Here is a 13,818-nt window from a genome sequence, read left to right on the forward strand (position 1 = left end):
TTTGATCAGAAACAGCTGAACATGAGACAACGTAGGTGGGTCGAGTTAATAAACGACTATGATTGTGAAATTCGTTATCATCCCGGGAAGGCGAACGTGGTGGCCGATGCTTTAAGCAGAAAGGAACGAGAACCAATTCGAGTACGAGCGATGAACATAAAAATTCGCATGAATCTCAACTCACAAATCAAAGAAGTTCAACGAGAAGCACTTACTAAAGAAAATATAGGAAATGAAATAATGAAGAAGTATGAGAAGCAACTCGTTATACGGGAAGACGGAATTCGATATTTTGCAAACCGTATTTGGGTACCGAAGTTGGGTGGATTAAGGAAGTTGATATTGAATGAGGCACATAAGACAAGATACTCGATACATCCTGGAGTTGGAAAGATGTATCAAGATCTTAAGACGCATTATTGGTGGCCTAATTTAAAGACAGACGTTGCAACATATGTTGGGGAGTGTTTAACTTGTTCCAAAGTCAAAGCAGAACACCAAAAGCCGTCAGGATTACTTCAACAACCAGAAATCCCAGAATGGAAATGGGACGGTATTACCATGGATTTCATCACGAAGTTACCAAAGACTGCCTGGGGATACGACACTATTTGGGTAATTGTTGATCGTCTTACCAAATCTGCACATTTCTTGCCTATAAAGGAAACGGATAGAATGGAGAAATTATTACGATTATATATAAAGGAAATAGTTTCAAGGCATGGAATACCTATTTCCATTATATCTGATCGTGATAGTAGATTTACCTCAAAGTTCTGGCAATCACTACAGGAGGCACTAGGAACTCGTTTGGATCTGAGTACCGCATATCATCCGCAAACCGACGGGCAGAGTGAAAGAACAATTCAGACTCTTGAAGACATGCTCAGGGCATGTGTGATCGATTTTGGAAACGGATGGGATAAATATCTACCGTTAGCAGAATTCTCGTATAATAATAGTTATCATGCGAGCATTGGAGCTGCGCCATTCGAAGCATTGTATGGAAGGAAGTGTAGATCTCCTATCTGTTGGAATGAAGTAGGAGATCGACAATTAACGGGTCCCGAGATCATACACGAAACGACTGAGAAGATTGTACAAATCAAGGAGAGATTGAAAACAGCCCGTAGTCGCCAAAAGAGCTACGCCGATGTTCGAAGGAAACCATTAGAGTTTCAGATCGGTGACATGGTTATGTTAAAAGTGTCACCATGGAAAGGTGTAATACGTTTCGGCAAAAGGGGTAAACTGAACCCAAGGTACGTAGGCCCGTTCAAGATCATCGAACGCATTGGACCGGTAGCTTATCGACTCGAGTTACTGCAACAACTCGCCGGAGTACATAATACCTTTCACGTCTCAAATCTTAAGAAGTGTCTTGCAAAGGAAGACCTCACCATTCCTCTTGAAGAAATCCATGTCGACGAGAAACTACAATTCATCGAAGAACCAATCGAAATCATGGATCGTGAAGTTAAACGGCTCAAGCAGAGCAACATACCGATCGTTAAGGTTCGTTGGAATGCTCGAAGGGGTCCCGAGTTTACTTGGGAACGAGAGGATCAAATGAAACAAAAATATCCACACTTGTTTTCCGATGACGCAAAATAGGTACAATTTTAAAATTTCGGGACGAAATTTATTTAACGGGGAGGTAATGTAACGACCCGCACTTTTTCGATCGTTCTATACTTATAAGATTAATATTTACATAAATTAAACCTTACCAACATGATAAGCAATCCAAATTGTCGAGATTTATATTTCCGAAAAGAGTTTACACAACGTTTGACCGTCTAGTTTGACCGATGATATCACGAACTATATAACATATGATAATTATACGTTTGTGTATATATATGTACATATACATATTTAACATGATCTAAGAATGTTTTAATATCTCATTTTGTATTAATAACAATAAGTTATAAGTATATTTTAAAACTACTAACTTAAGTTTTCAAAACGATAACTATACGTAATGTTTTTCGACGTAAATACTTATAACCTATATTACTTATACATGCATCGTATAGATATGTATTTTATCACTTTTAAAGGGCTTACATACATAAAACAATATAAGTATATTTACAAAAGATAGCTATATTTGAATCCTCGTTCCGTTTCCTCAATAATCCTATACGTATATCTAGGGTACTATACACAGCTTCTAGAAGTATTTACTATTGGTATATACCAATAGAAATCTTCAATTATTGGAATAATATGTCATTCATGACATAATAAATTTTAACTTATCTTAGATATTTTCACTAAAAACCAAATTTTCAAGCCTATAAATAAGCACCATTTCTAACTCATTTTTACACATTCATTTTCCAAATTTTACTTCCAATTTTCACACACACTTGCAAGAACTCTCTTAACTTTTATTTTACTACTTCTTTCCAGCAACTTAACATTTTAAACTTGAGGTAAAAACTCTACTTCAACTCTTTTTCAATTCATATATTTAAAGCTATATATATAAGAGTTTATAAACTAGAACATAGTTTGAATGATTTCAAACTTATTCGCAAACTAAATAGATCCTTCTAACTTAACTTTTAAAATACTTCAAGACCTGTAACATATCTTAATTATATGCTAACTTAACAAGGTATAACTTGGTTTTTCAAAGAACACCTTAAAAACTGAATTTACGACGTCGGAGTGCAACCGGGGGCTGTTTTGGGTTGGATAATTAAAAACCATCTTAAACTTTGAATTGGAGGTTTATTTTCTGGAAAAATGATTTTTACTATGAATATGATAACACATAAAAATTTCATGATTTAACTCAAAGTATAAGTATTTTTAGAAAAATAATCATTTGAGGTTGTTTACATGATGGAAAATGATTAACTTCATAAGTTTCACTAAGGTTTGACCTATGCCGTGTGATTTTGAATACAAACTAAGGTATTTACAGTTCATAGTCTTAAAGAGGGACTCGATCCAAGGAGATGGCAAGTTGAATCAACGAAAACGGAGTTGTAACGAAGAAACTATGACCGAAACAAAATCGGATATCCAAGACTAGTTTAGCCACGAAAATAATTGGGAAAAAATTAAATAAATCACATCTTTTTAAGTTAACATGATATTTTATATATATGTACTTATAATTCAATTTTATATGGTTCAGGATCACCCGTAAACAACACGAGAAGATTAATCATAAGATCCCATGATTGTACGCAACACGTCATTTGACAACACCGGTACTTTATGTACGCAACACGTCATTTGACAACACCGGTACCATGGGTCAAGATTAATCTCGACCAATACATATACGATGGGGGTTTTTATTTATTTCATTGGGGGTTTATTAAACACCTAAAAATGAACCATTAAAATTGAATTACTAACATCGGACTGCTAACTACGGACTAAGAAATTATTAAAACTATTAAAAGTATAAAAAGTATATATATGTGACGATTGTTTAAAATAGAAATATATTGATAAACTATATATGGATAGGTTCGTGATATCAATCGGAGACCAAGTCGAAATTACATATCTTCAAGACGAAAGTGAGTATATAGTCCCACTTTTAAACTCTAAATATTTCGGGATGAGAATACATGTATTTTATGTTTTACGTTATGGACACAAGTAACTGAAAAATATATTCTACGTTGAGTTGTACCACTGGCATACTTCCCTGTAGCTTGGTAACTAATATTTACAGCGGTATTGTAAACGCGAATCCTGTTGATAGATCTATCGGGCCTGACAACCCCAACCGGACTGGACGACCAGTATTCAACGGTTGCACAGTACTTCGTTTCGTGACTACACTTGGTACGGTGTAGTAAGGTTTCATAATAAAGGGAATATGCGACGTGATTAAATGTTAAGTATGGTTACCAAGTGCTCAACCACTTAGAATATTTTTATTAAACTGTTTATATACGAAATCTTGTGGTCTATATATATATTGCTGCCGGCACTAAACCTATATCTCACCAACTTTATGTTGACGTTTTAAACATGTTTATTCTCAGGTGATAATTAGAAGTTTCCGCTGCATTATGTTGAATTTGAGCAGGATCTTGCGTACGCATATTTGTGTCAAAAATAAAACTGCATACCCAAGGATTTGTGTTGTAAAATATGTTCGAAATCGTGTTGTTATCATTATATGTAAAGTTTGTAAGTCGAAGATTATCACTAAACGATAATCATCTTTTTATTGTCTAAAGCTTGTAACAAAAATAATGGTTATGGTTTGAAATGTATAATATATGCAGTTTCTCTTTTAAAAATGTCGCATATAGAGGTCAATACCTCGCAATGAAATCATACGTTATCTAACACGTTCTTATGGTTAAGGACGGGTTATGACATGTTCTAAGGTCAAAGCTAAACATCAGAAACCATCAGGTCTACTACAACAACCTGAAATCCCGGAATGGAAATGGGAAAACATTACCATGGATTTCATTACTAAATTGCCAAGAACTGCAAGTGGTTATGATACTATTTAGATAATAGTTGATCGTCTCACCAAGACAGTACACTTCCTGCCAATGAGAAAAGATGACAAAATGGAGAAGTTGGCGTGATTGTATTTGAAGGAGGTAGTCTCCAGACATGGAATACCCGTCTCTATTATCTCTGATAGGGATGGTAGATTTGTTTCAAGGTTCTGGCAGACGTTGCAACAAGCATTGGGGACTCGTCTAGACATGAGTACTGCCTATCATCCACAAACTGATGGGCAGAGCGAAAGGACGATACAAACGCTTGAAGACATGCTACGAGTATGTGTTATTGATTTCGGAAACAGTTGGGATCGACACCTACTGTTAGCAGAATTTTCCTACAACAATAGTTATCATTCTAGTATTGAGATGGCGCCATTTGAGGCACTTTATGGTAGAAAGTGCAGGTCTCTAATTTGTTGGAAGGAAGTGGGGGATAGACAGATTACGGGTCCGGAGATAATACAAGAAACTACCGAGAAAATCATCCAAATTCAACAACGATTGAAAACCGCTCAGAGTCGACAAAAGAGCTACGCGGATAGTAAAAGAAAAGATATAGAGTTTGAAATTGGAGAAATGGTCATGCTTAAGGTTTCACCTTGGAAAGGCGTTGTTCGAATTGGTAAACAGGGGAAACTAAATCCAAGGTACATTGGACCATTCAAGATTATAGATCGTGTCGGACCAGTAGCTTACCAACTGGAGCTACCTCAACAACTCGTGGCTGTACATAACACTTTCCACGTCTTGAATTTGAAGAAATGTTTTGCTATAGAAGATCTCACTATTCCGTTGGACGAAATCCAAATCAATGAAAAACTTCAATTCATTGAAGAACCCGTCGAAATAATGGATTGTGAGGTTAAGAGACTTAAGCAAAACAAGATACCGATTGTTAAGGTTCGATGGAATGCTCGTAGAGGACTCGAGTTTGCCTGGGAGCATGAAGATCAGATGAAGAAGAAATACCCGCATCTATTTCCAGAAGATTCGTCAACACCTTCAACAGCTTAAAATTTCGGGACGAAATTTATTTAACGGGTAGGTACTGTAGTGACCCGAACTTTTCCATGTTTTTATATATTAATTGAGATTGATATTTACATGACTAAATGTTTCCAACATGTTAAGTAATCAAACTTGTTAAGACTTGATTAAATGAAATAAGTTTCATATAGACAATTGATCACCCAAGTTGACCGGCGATTCACGAACGTTACAAATTTGTAAAAACTACATGTTGTGGTATATATAGACATATATATATGGTTGACATGAGATTATGATGAGTAAGTATCTCACTAAGTATATTAACAATGTTTGATATACATAAGAAATGAGATTACTAAGTTAAGAAACTCGAAATGATACATATAACGATTATCGTTATGATAATGTCTACTAAATGCATATGTATCATATTAAGATATTGATACACTATATTTAACATGATAAAATGATATTTAAATATATCATTAAGTGTGTTAACAATGAACTACATATGTAAAAACAAGACTACTAACTCAAGAATTACGAAACGAGACTTATATGTAACGATTATCGTTGTAATGATATTTTAATGTATATATCATATTAAGAGATATTCATACATCATAATATCATGATAACCTAATAATTTAACATCTCATTTGATATAATAAATATTGGGTTAACAACATTAATTGAGATCGTTAACTTAAAGGTTTCAAAACAACACTTACATGTAACGACTAACGAAGACTTAACGACTCCATTAGAATGTATATACATGTTGTGTTTTGATATGTATTCTTACACTTTTGAAAGACTTCAAGACACATATCAAAGTACTTCTACTTAACAAAAATTTTTACAATTACATCCTCGTTCAGTTTCATCAACAATTCTACTCGTATGCACCCGCATTCGTACGCGTACAATACACAGCTTTTAAATGTATGTACTATTGGTATATACACTCCAATGATCAGCTTTTAGCAGCCCATGTGAGTCACCTAACACATGTGGGAACCATCATTTGGCAACTAGCATGAAATATCTCATAAAATTACAAAAATATTAGTAATCATTCATGACTTATTTACATGAAAACAAAATTACATATCCTTTATATCTAATCCTTATACCAATGACCAAAAACACCTACAAACACTTTCATTCTTCAATTTTATTCATCTAATTGATCTCTCTCAAGTTCCATCTTCAAGTTCTAAGTGTTCTTCATAAATTCCATAAGTATAGTTTCATAAAAATCAAGAATACTTCCAAGTTTGCAAGTCTACTTCCAAGCTTTCTAATCCATTCCAAGTAATCATCTAAGATCAAGGAACCTTTTTTATATACAGTAGGTTATCTTTCTAATTCAATGTAATATTCATATTCAAACTTTGATTCAATTTCTACAACTATAACAATCTTATTTCGAGTGAAAATCTTACTTGAACTGTTTTCGTGTCATGATTCTGCTTCAAGAACTTTCAAGCCATCCAAGGATCCTTTGAAGCTAGATCCATTTTTTTCATTTCCAATAGTTTTATCCAGAAAACTTGAGGTAGTAATGATGTTTATAACATCATTCGATTCATACATATAAAGCTATCTTATTCGAAGGTTTAAACTTGTAATCACTAGAACATAGTTTAGTTAATTCTAAATTTGTTCGCAAATAAAAGTTAATCCTTCTAACATGACTTTTAAAATCAACTAAACACATGTTATATATCTATATGATATGCTAACTTAATGATTTAAAACCTGGAAACACGATGAACACCATAAAATCGGATATACGCCGTCGTAGTGAAACCGGGGGCTGTTTTGGTTTGGATAATTAAAAACTATGATAAACTTTGATTTAAACGTTGTTCTTCTGGGAAAATGATTTTTCATATGAACATGAAACTATATCCAAAAATCTTGGTTAAACTCAAAGTGAAAGTATGTTTTTCAAAATGGTCATCAAGATGTCGTTCTTTCAACGAAAATGACTACCTCTTTAGTAATTGACATGTAACTTAAATTTCCGACTATAAACCTATACTTTTTCTTTTTGGATTCTTAAATTATAGTTCAATATGAAACCATAGCAATTTGATTCACTTAAAATGGATTTAAAATGCAGAAGTTATGGGTAATACAAGATTGGATATTTTTGATCTTTTTAGCTACGGGAAATGTTTAACAAATCTATACAAATCATATCCTTGCTAACTTATATTGTATTATATATTATTCTAATATATTATGTAATCTTGAGATACCATAGACACGTATGCAAATGTTTTGACATATCATATCGACCCATGTATATATATTATTTGGAACAACCATAGATACTCTATATGCAGTAATGTTGGAGTTAGCTATACAGGGTTGAGGTTGATTCCAAAAATATATATACTTTGAGTTGTGATCTAGCCTGAGACGTGTATACACTGGGTCGTGGATTGAATCAAGATAATTTATATCGATTTATTTCTGTACATCTAACTGTGGACAACTAGTTGTAGGTTATTAACGAGGACAGCTGACTTAATACACTCAAATCTTTAAAACATAATAAAAATGGTTGTAATTATATTTTGATCATACTTTGATATATATTTACATATTTGTATAGGTTCGTGAATCAATCCGTGGCCAAGTCTTATTTCCAAGGAAGGAAATATCTGTGAAAGTGAGTTATAGCTCCACTTTTAAAATCTAATATTTTTGGGATGAGAATACATGCAGGTTTTATAAATGATTTACAAAATAGACACAAGTACATGAAACCACATTCTATGGTTGAATTATCAAAATCGAATATGCCCCTTTTTATTAAGTCTGGTAATCTAAGAATTAGGGAACAGACACCCTAATTGACGCGAATCCTAAAGATAGATCTATTGGGCATAACAAACCCCATCCAAAGTACCGGATGCTTTAGTACTTCGAAATTTATATCATATCCGAAGGGTGTCCCGGAATGATGGGGATATTCTTATATATGCATCTTGTTAATGTCGGTTACCAGGTGTTCACCATATGAATTATTTTTATCTCTATGTATGGGATGTGTATTGAAATATGAAATCTTGTGGTCTATTGTTACGATTTGATATATATATATATATATATATATATATATATATATATATATATATATATATATATATATAGGTTAAACTTATAACTCACCAACATTTTTGTTGACGTTTAAAGCATGTTTATTCTCAGGTGAATACTAAGAGCTTCCGCTGTTGCATACTAAAATAAGGACAAGATTTGGAGTCCATGTTTGTATGATATTGTGTAAAAACTGCATTCAAGAAACATATGTCGATGTAATATATTTCTATTGTAAACCATTATGTAATGGTCATGTGTAAACAGTATATTTTAGATTATCATTATTTGATAATCTACGTAATGCTTTTAAAACCTTTATTGATAAAATAAAGGTTATGGTTGTTTTAAAAATGAATGCAGTCTTTAAAAAACGTCTCATATAGAGGTCAAAACCTCGCAACGAAATCAATTAATATGGAACGTTTATAATCAATATGAACGGGACATTTCAATTTGCTCCCTTTTTAAATGCTTTTGCAATATATATTTTTGGGACTGAGAATACATGCGCTGCTTTTATAACTGTTTTACGAAATAGACACAAGTAATTGAAAACTACATTATATGGTTGAATGGTTCGAAGCCGAATATGCCCCTTTTAAACTTGGTAGCCTAAGAATTAGGGAACAGACACCCTAATTGACGCGAATCCTAAAGATAGATCTATTGGGCTCAACAAGCCCCATCCAAAGTACCGGATGCTTTAGTGCTTCGAATTTATCATGTCTGAAGGGAGTCCAGGAATGATATGGGATATTCTATATGCATCTTGTTAAGGTCGGTTACCAGGTGTTCACCATATGAATGATTTTTATCTCTATGCAGTTTGCGAAATGCTTGATATGAGATGTGTTATAAAAATGAAAATCGTGTGGTCTATTAAAATGATGAAAATGATCATTTATGATAAACTAATGAACTCACCAACCTTTTTGGTTGACACTTGAAAGCATGTTTATTCTCAGGTATGAAAGAAATCTTCTGCTGTGCATTTGCTCATTTTAGAGATATTACTTGGAGTCATTCATGACATATTTCAAAAGACGTTGCATTCGAGTCATTGAGTTCATCAAGATTATTATTAAGTCAATTATAGTTGGATATATTATGAAATGGTATGCATGCCGTCAACTTTTGATGTCATGAAAGATTATCTTTTCAAAAATGAATGCAATGTTTGTAAAATATATCATATAGAGGTCAAGTACCTCGCGATGTAGTCGACTATTGTGAATCGTTTATAATCGATGTGAACTTTGTTCGGATGGTTTAGGACGGGTCACTGCAGTTGGTATCAGAGCAGAGGTCGTAGCGAACCAGGTCTTGCATTAGTGTGTCTAACTAGTAGTTGTTAGGATGCATTAATAAGTCTAGACTTTGGCCTAGTAGTTGTTAAGTTATATTAATAAGTCTGGACTTGAACCTGGTCTGCATGTCAAAAGCTTTGATTACCATTATGTGTCAAAAAAAATATCTACCAATCATTTTCAGTCTCGACACGTCTAATTGCAATTATTGCATAGATAGTGTACAGACAAACTCATATCTCATCACATTAAACCTTGTCTGACACATTTTCCTTAATTCCCTCCGTAATCTACGGGATCTTCTGTACTGAACATAAGTATTCTATGTAATTAGAATATCATCCGATATCTAAAAATCATTTCATATCGAAAACCCTTTTATCTAACTGTACAAGATGGAACTCGCAACTAGTTCAAGTCCCTCGATCTCCAACAGCTATTCCGATATAGTTTCACCTAAGCTCCGGAAGCAACGTCACCAAAATGAATCAACTAATCAGCCATCCCCAATTCATCTGATGGGTTTGTAGTCTACTTAATAATTGGAGGCACAAAGAAGGCGATCTTTTCCATCAACCGAATTCACCTCTCGGTAAAGAACCTGAAGCACTTACCAGCAAACCTGTCCGAAACACCATTTTCTATCTCATTTCCCGAATATCTCACCATGATTATATACTATCTCAAATTCAAAACATTATTCATCCGCTCTTTCGAACCGACAATTACCCCGGTGTAATATAAGAAGTCAACGAGCTTCGCGCTCGGATAGTGGCTTTGGAAAATATGGTGCAAAACGTACCAACTTCAGCAACAACACCGACATCAACAGTACCACAATCATCAACATCAACAACACAAATATCATCAACAATCCAAGTCTTAATTTCACAACCTGTCCCACGAACATCAACATCATACGCATCATAGATACCAAGGAGTACCAACAACAATGAACGATGAAATATTGATCTATAACTTCATTAATATTCTGCGAAGAATATGTGATTCCTAATAGTTAACGATGAAGTATTGATCCATAACTTCATTGAAGAAATATTCTGCGAAGAAGAAATATTCTGCGAAGAATATGTGGTTTTTAAAAGTTTTAGAGATTACTTATTTTAGCTCAAACCGAAAAGAAAATGAGATTAATATCATATTAACTCATTAAATCTATGATTACATCTGAAGAAAATATATATGCAAGTATATTTTCATAAAGATTATAATTAAAAATCCTTTCGTACAAACTGTTAATGGTGAAAATATTTTAACGGGTAGGTAATACCCGAGTAATATTTAGATTTCACATTAATATGTCACACTGTACATTCTGCGAATCTGATTCAACGGTCATTTACTGTCCTATTTATATCCACAGATATACGAATCCGTTCATCACAGAATAACCATTTTTATTCAATTTCCTATTTGGATTTCGATCTATCAGAATCCAACAAGTAGCATAATGAAGAAAACATTGGACAAAATAAAATTTGTTAGAAACAAACAATTTAACTATGAGCAGAATTTTGTTAAGAATCCACGCTAACTGTTCCTAGCTACCTGATTACATTTTTAATTATCGCAATTTATATTCTCTCAATTTTATTTATCGTCATTTAATTTCTGATATTTACTTTACGCGTTTTAAATATCGGGACATGTATACAAGGTTTTGACATATCATATCGACGCATATATATATATATATATATATATATATATATATATATATATATATATATATATATATATATATATATATATATATATATATATATATATATATATATATATATATATTATTTAGAATAACCATAGACACTCTATATGCTGTAATGCTCGAGTTCGCTATACAGGGTTGAGGTTGATTCTTAAATAATATATATTCTTTGAGTTGTGATCGAGTCTGAGACATGTACACGGGTCACGATACGCATTAATTAATTCGAATGTTATATATTAAAATATATATGAATTATTGAATTGCTAACTGTGGACTTTGAACTATGGACTATCAACAGTGGACAATTAAAATGAATTAAAATATTAATTATAACATATGAAATTAAATAATTCTTCAAGTTTGCCGCTTGATTTCATCTTATACCTCATTTGTATCTTGACGATTACAATCTGTGTTCAAACCTTTCATGATTCTTGAAAACACCTAAATCGAGAGGATGAACCAACCGCACTTCATCTACGAGAGAAAAGATTTATGCATATACTTATGCACCTGAAAACTCTCAGAAACTGAGTAAATGTTTAGCACGTAGCTGTGTTAATTCCTTTAGTGTTATTATTACCCAAAATAACTTTGCAATCCCTTTCCAAATTAGCTAATTTTGTCACAGCTCCAACAAGTCAACTTCGACTTTTCACTCGGATTAGCTTATTATAACCCTGATATATAAGTTGTCTTTCATCATCGATACCGGGAAACCGTTTATATCTCACCACATTAGCAGTAAATTTACCCACAACTCCGTTGATCTTTGACTTTCCGAAAAATCATTAAATTCAGTGAAACCCTATCATTTACTCATTTACATCTTATAACGAGAATTACTATACCAACTACCGGGAATTAGCAATCAGTATTTTGAAATCTCGCAGCATGTTTACATCAATAGTTATAAGTATACATATAATCCTTATCTCTTAGAATATCCAGGATTAGAACGGGATTAAGCATATTCACAATCTTTTGGATGTATGAACTAAGAAAAAAAGTATAGGAATGGTGAGAATAATGGAACGGAAAAAGCTTAATTTATAATGGAAATATTAGACAGAGTAATCGAGGCAGATCACCGTATTTAATTATAGAGATCTTAATTTCCTTATTCGCCGAAGAATCAAATCTTTTAGATTTCGAAGATTTTCTTTAAATCCCTTGAATTTCGGAATTCAATCATGACAACGTTAAAAATTAAGGCACACCTTATTTTCTAAATTCAACCCCGACTTTGTCAAAAACTAAGACAAATCTTTATCCTTTCATTTCACTATTTTGTGATAGCTCCATTCATACTCTTCGAATAATTGAATTGTTTTATCCATATTACTCGGTGATGATAAAACCCTATTCATCAACTCATATTCGTCATGAAAACATTTTTACTGTTAGCCATGACCATCTCACTCAAATTTCGGGACGAAATTTCTTTAACGGGTAGGTACTGTGACGACCCGGGAATTTCCGACTAAATTTAAACTTAATCTTTATATGATTTCGACATGATAAGCAAAGTCTGTAATATTGAGTTTCTAAATTTTTGGAACAGTTTACATGAAACCATTTGACCTTAACTATTCCCGACGATTTACGAACAATTGTGAGTAAATAAATATGTAAATATGCATATATGTATATATAAATATAAATATAAAAGTATACAATAAATTGAAATGATTGAATACAGGTTAATCATTTGAATTGAAAATGTGAAATCAGATAAAAAAAAATTAAGTAAATTATCGTTAAAATGAATCTATGTCTATAGATGATTTATGTACATAATTTTTATTATAAGTATACTGGAATATATATATATAAGTTGTATATATTATATGTTAAAAGTTATATTTATATTTTCTATGATAAAATAATATAATAATTTTGATTAAATATATATAATACTTGTATATATATATAAGAAAATTTTATCTGTTATACAAACCCATATTATATAATGTATCTATATTAAAATGAATAAGCTATATGATATCAATGTACAATTATTATTATAATGTAATGTATGAATAATAAATATTCATTATATGTTATTATATATTACATAATTAATAATAGGTAATATTAATATAATCAGTTTGATTACAGGTTAAACACGTAATTGTTATAGTTACTCTCATTATTACTA

This window comes from Rutidosis leptorrhynchoides, chromosome 9, assembly GCF_046630445.1.
Source record: "Rutidosis leptorrhynchoides isolate AG116_Rl617_1_P2 chromosome 9, CSIRO_AGI_Rlap_v1, whole genome shotgun sequence".
Classification (NCBI taxonomy): Eukaryota; Viridiplantae; Streptophyta; class Magnoliopsida; order Asterales; family Asteraceae; genus Rutidosis; species Rutidosis leptorrhynchoides.